The sequence below is a fragment of the Zea mays genome, chromosome 5, assembly GCF_902167145.1.
Source record: "Zea mays cultivar B73 chromosome 5, Zm-B73-REFERENCE-NAM-5.0, whole genome shotgun sequence".
NCBI lineage: Eukaryota > Viridiplantae > Streptophyta > Magnoliopsida > Poales > Poaceae > Zea > Zea mays.
The window spans coordinates 152,591,394-152,597,757 of NC_050100.1; the positions used below are offsets into that span (position 1 = coordinate 152,591,394).

The 6,364-nt window shown below is 41.0% G+C and overlaps 1 long non-coding RNA gene across 1 annotated transcript; it reads left to right on the forward strand.

The window, feature by feature from the left end:
- Nucleotides 1-291: 291 nt before the first annotated feature.
- LOC109939544 (uncharacterized) lies at nt 292-663 on the forward strand. Its single transcript, XR_002262025.1, has 2 exons — nt 292-344; nt 432-663. It is a non-coding gene; the product is annotated as an uncharacterized lncRNA (long non-coding RNA).
- The last annotated feature ends 5,701 nt before the right edge of the window (nt 664-6,364 follow it).

Below are 6,364 nucleotides of genomic sequence, written 5' to 3' on the forward strand. Positions count from 1 at the left end.
ATCTTTGAAGTTTGTAAATCTCTGACTTTCTAGACCATAGTTGCCTTATTTTAGTTGTCATCTTTGAAGTTTGTAAATAAGATCTGAAAGATTTGAAGTACCAGATAACACCGATTTCATGTTCTTGGTGTGTGAACTAAAACCAAAAGGTTACCTATGCTGGTTGTGCATATTAATGAGATTCTGGATAACCTTATGCTTGTTGATTATGTAGTCTTCAATTATCTTGTTAAATCAACTTGAACAATAAAGGCTTTTTTCAAATTATTATCCAGGAGGATAGGCTAATAACAGTTTCACTTGCAAGCAAGATGGTTGAATCTGCTAAGTTTCAGGCTGTCCAGGTAACTTACTGATTTTATTTAATTAGAATTGTTAAACTGGATATAGACCCTTTTGTCTTCTCTAATTTATGCTTGCTTTCTAATCAGGCGCGCTTTTATGAGGGGAAAGAACCGATTCAGTTCTTTGTGATTATCAATCAGTGCGGGAGTGATGTCGTTGTGGTGCTTTTGAACCTATTATTAGAATGCATCAGTCAAACTCGTCTTCAGTCTAGTGGCGTTGTACTCCCATTTCAACAAACTGTAAATGATCTAGTTGTGAATGATATTATAATTGTGATGCTTTTGTGAATATATAATTGTGGTGCTTTTGTGTTTATGTGATGGATCTATGACTGTGGTATACTGATTAACTGTGTATGTCTTTATGATTTGTGTATAAAAATCTGTGATGTGTGTTGCTTAATTAAATATATATTATTATTAATAGCAACCGTAAAAAGAGCGACTTTCTGTTGGTTGCTAAATGTATAGTATGATGACTTACGGTTGGTTGCTAAATCTATAGTACAGCAACCCACGGTTGGTCGCTAAATATACAATATTAGCAATGGACGGTCGGCCGCTAAAAAGATGTCGGTCGCTAAAGCCTTTAGCGATGGCACTTACAGCGACCATCCTTATGGGTCGCTAAAAGTTTTTAGCGACCAACCATAGGTCGCTGAAGGCCGTTTTAGCAACCAACCGTAGGTCGCTGTAAGTGAACCGTCGTGTAGTGTTCGGCAACAGAAAGTCCTGCCAAGCCAAAGAAGAAAAGAAGAATTATGCAAGTGGCCGATGTTATTCATCAGACACCACCACCAACATCGGCGGCGAAAATAATTGAAAGCGCTGTTACTGCCGAAACCACGGCCACCAGAGCCGAAACTACCGGAGCCGAAGCCACTGGAGCGACCGCCAAAGCTGAAGCCACCGGAGCCGAAACTGAGATCACCGAAGATCCTAATCTAGAAACCACACTTGGTGATATTGATAACATACTTCTGAAAATGGCCGAAGAAGAAGCTGCTGCGGTCGCGGTGGACACGACGATTGAGAAAGGAAAAGGGCAGATTGAAGACACTTTGGAAGAAGAAAACTTTAATTTTCAAGATATACTTGGACAAGAGTTATCAGAAGCTGAAAAAGAAGAACTAAAGAAATATGCTATATCCTATGGATACAAACCAGGGGCTCTGCTGTTTGGCGGAGTCAATGAAGGAAAACTGAGATGCCTTCGGAATCGAACCGAGGCTAAAGTTGTTAGAACTTTCTCAAAGAACGTTGGGCTGCCGAAGATTGAAGCGGACTTGTGCAGATACCAGTGACAACATATCGCCGGGAGCTTGTTCTATGCTAATTTCAAGGTAAAAACTCTCAACTTTTATTGTTTTTTGAATTAAGATGTTTTCTGATGAAGGTTGTTTTACCAGAGTATATTATTAAGTAAAGTGCTGAGGATGCAACAAGATCTTGAAGACGAAAAAAACGAAGCTACTATCAGAGATCTAGAAAATAAAGTCGAAAGCTACGAAGCTACTTTGAAGAAAAAGGACTTCGACATTCAAGAACTTGAAAATAAAGCTAAAGATCACGAGGCTGCCTTGAAGAAAAAGGACTTCATGATCCACTCTATGGAAGGCTCGCTAGCTGAAGCTCAAGCTGAAATCGACAAATTAAACAACGAATTGCTCATAAAATTAGAGAAATCTGAGCAGAAAAAGAAGAATCTTGAAACAAGTCTCAAGGCCGAAATTGAGAAGAATTCAAATTTGCAAAAATTACTAAAAGAGCTTCAGGAAAAATGCTTAGATTTCGGCAACCGATGCGTGCAACGACTGAAGGATGTGTTTCACTCAATTGGAGCCAGCTCTGATAAATTTACACCTTCAGCTGAAAATCTGCCAAGCACCTTCGAATACATTGAGGGCGAAGTTGATGCACTTGATGAAGTTATCGCTGGGCATGCCGATTTCTGCGCCCTGCTAGCTTCTCGAGGCACAACTGCTGCTTTCTTGAAGGCTGGTTGCACGCATGGGAAAATTGTCAATAGGCCAAACTTTAGCTTGTCACCAACAGATTTAATTGACATTCCCAGCCTAGCTCGAAGCATAGGAAACAGATTCATGACCCAGATTTGGATAAACGACGGGCGAAAAATGGCTGGTGACGAAGCTCGGAGCCACCTCAAGCCAGTGAGAAACTCATACTTGTTACTTTTACCTTCTCCTTGAACTCTGCGGTTTTCTCATTCCGTTTTAACATGTACAGGATGATGAAGCTAAAGAATGAGAAGCTGAAGATTTAACAGATATCCCGAAAGACTCTGCTGCACAAGATATTAGAGAAAATTTTGTAATATAATTGTAAAGAAACTTATGTAAATTTGTGCGTACCTTGTAATATACCTTTCCCCTTTGTCCATGTACAATCTGCTTTGCTGTGGACGAAATTTTCTTTTGAGCCGAAGGCGAAAAACACCTTCCCTTCTTTTCGTACACAACGAAGCATGAAAATTCCTTCTTTCTGTTTTTCTCCGAAGCTTTATCCTCATAACCGAAGCATCTATCTTTTCTGAATGATATGATGATAATGATCCTATGTATGTCTAAATGAATGTTTATGAATGTAAATGTCATGATGTGATGTATCGTGCAAATGAATATCCGGATATATATTCGAAGTCATAATCATAAACTTCATTCTCTTAGGAATGACCCAAATATTTTTGCCGCTTATTTCCGGCTTCACCGTTTATTTTTGGTGTATCAGCGTTGACTTTTCGCTGTAAGCCTCCCTTAGGAGCTTCTTCGCCTTTTACTTCAGCGGAATCAGCGTTTATTTTTCGCTGCAAGCCTCCCTTAGGAGCTTCTTTGCCTTTTACTTCAGCGGAATCAGCGTTTATTTTTCGCTGCAAGCCTCCCTTAGGAGCTTCTTCGCCTTTTACTTCAGCGGAATCAGCGTTTATTTTTCGCTGTAAGCTCTGCATTCCCTTAGGAACGACTTTTGAGCTTCTCCCAGTTTTCTTTTCTTTTTTGTTTGCACTCGATGGTGCATTCTCAGTTTTTACATTTACATCTTTGGGGGATATTGCTCTTATAGAGATGAAATAAGAAAAAAGAGAAATTACATGCTATGGCCCCATTAAAAACCTTTCTCCCCCTTTGGAAAGGAAAAGGGTGCCATAAGAAAAAACTAGAAAAAATAAAAAATAAAAAAGATTACATCAGGTTGCACATAATACCGCCGAAGCTCATCCGCATTCTAAGATCTAGGAATGTCGTTGCCGTCCATATCCTTTAATCTGTAGGATCCGGGTCTTGACGAAGATACTACCAAAAAGGGGCCTTCCCACTTTAGATGTAGTTTGCCCACTGTGTCTGGATTGGCGACTCTTCGAAGCACCAATGTTCTTCAACCGAACCTTTCTATCACGCCATTTTATTGTTTCGGCTTGGTATTTATTGATGTTTTCCACAGCCTGAAGCCTGACCCCTTCTATAGCATCTTTGTCCACAGAACAATCTGCTTCGTCTTCCGCCGAAGCCACTGTTCTTATTGATCCTGCCTTAGCCTCTTCTGGGGTTATTGCTTCATCACCAAACAGCAATTTGAATGGTGTAAAACCTGTTGACCTTGATACTGTTGTGTTGTGGCTCCACACCACTTTGATTAATTCATCTGGCCACTTTCCCCTTGGCTGATTGAATATTAACTTCATTATTCCTGTCATTATGATGCCATTAGCCCTTTCAACTAGTCCATTTGATTCCGGATGTCGAACTGATGAAAAATGGATCTTTGTGCCAATTTGTTCACAAAATTCTTTGAAAGCTTCGGAATCAAACTGCGTTCCATTGTCCACAGTGATGGCCTTCGGCACTCCGAAGCGACAGACAATGTTCTGCCAGAAAAACTTTTGAACAGTAACCGAAGTTATTGTGGCTAAAGGCTTTGCCTCAATCCATTTAGAAAAATATTCCACTACCACTACAACATATCTTAAGTTCCCTTGTGCTGGTGGTAGCGGACCTAACAAATCAAGGCCCCACCTTTGCAATGGCCAAGTGGGTTGTATTAACTGGGTTAGAGACGAAGGTTGTTTTTGATCTCTTGCACATTTCTGACAACCTTCGCACTTTTGGACTAACTCCGCTGCATCCGAAGCTGCCTTTGGCCAATAAAATCCTTGGCGAAAAACTTTTCCCAGCAAAGGCCTAGATCCAATGTGAGATCCACACAGGCCTGCATGTATTTCCTTCATCAATTCTATACCTTCGGCTCTGGATAAACATTTGAGTAACGGAGAGCAGACCCCATGTTTGTACAGCTCCCCCTCTATTATTACATATGGATGAGCTCTTGCCTCTATTCTCTTGTTATAAGCTTCGTCATCTGAAAGGAAGTTACCCTGAAGGTAGGAGATGATCTCAGTTCTCCAGTCTTCACTATAAATAGGAGATATATTGAGGACCGCTCTTTCAAGGAGTTCAACCGAAGGTGCTCTTATTGTTTCAAAAAATACTTCCGAAGGTAAGGGCAGCCCATGTGCTGCTGACTTGGCTAGCAAATCAGCATGTTCATTTTCTCCTCGAGGAATATTTTTTACAGAAAACCCTTCAAAGGAAGCTTCAATCCTTCGGACCGTATCTAAATACTTCTCAAGCTTCGGGTCTCTTGCCTTACAACTCTTGTCAATATGACCAGAGATAACCTGGGAATCAGTTTTAAGAACCGCCCTTCTGATTCCCATTGCCTTTAACTTTCGAAGACCCAAAAGTAAAGCTTCGTACTCAACAATGTTATTTGTGCAGCTAAAATCAAGTCTTGCTGCGTAGCAAGTTTTAACTTTGGAGGGTGCGACCAACACAGCGGCTGCTCCTGCTCCGAAGGTTCCCCAAGAACCATCATAGAATACTATCCATGCTTCGGCATCTTTACTTGCCTCCTCTACCTGAGCCCCTGGCGTCCAGTCAGCAATGAAGTCAGCTAACGCCTGGGACTGAATCGAAGATCTGTGCACATAATCAATGCAGAATTCATTAAGTTCCGCAGCCCACTTTCCAATCCTTCCAGTAGCTTCTCTATTTCTCATAATGTCCTTCAATGGTTGTGAAGAAGGGACAATTATATTGTATGCTTGGAAATAATGTCGAAGCTTTCTGGAAGCCATCAAAATAGCATATAGCACCTTCTCCAATTCTGTATAATTTTTCTTTGATAAACTAAGAACTTCAAATACAAAGTATATTGGAGCTTGCTTCTTGACTTGCCCTTCAAGCTTCTCTTGGACAAGTGCCGCACTTACCGCTGAGTGCGAGGCTGCCACATATAACAACAGAGGAGCCCCTGGCGTTGGTGGAGTTAAAGTCGTTAAGTCTATCAAATATTGCTTCAGCTCTTCGAAGGCTCTCTGCTGAACTGGTCCCCATTGAAAAACTTCGGCTGATTTCAGCACTTCGAAGAATGGTAAATTTCTCTCTGCTGATCTGGATATGAATCTGTTGAGAGATGCCAATCTTCCTGTCAATCGTTGAGCCCCCTTCTTTGTGCTTGGTGGTTCCATTCGAAGAATAGCTTCGATTTTATTTGGATTAGCCTCAATCCCTTTTGTCGAAACTAGGCAACCAAGGAATTTCCCTTTCTTTACTCCGAAAACACACTTTTCTAGATTCAGTTTTAGACCGGCATGTCTAAAATTAGCGAAAGTCTCATGCAAATCAGCAATGTGATTTTCTTGCTTTGTGCTTTTTACAATGATATCATCGACATAAGTTAGCACATTTCTGCCTATCTGAGAATGAAGAACCTTTGCTGTCATTCTGCTAAAGCTTCCTCCAGCATTCTTGAGCCCCTCAGGCATCCGAAGGTAACAATATGTTCTGCTAGGGGTTATGAAACTGGTTTTTGGCTCATCCTCCTTCTTCATCCAAATCTGATGATAGCCTGAATAACAGTCCAAGAGACTCATAAGTTTTGATGAAGCTGCTGCATCAACTAGGGAGTCTATCCTTGGCAATGGAAACTCATCCTTCGGACAA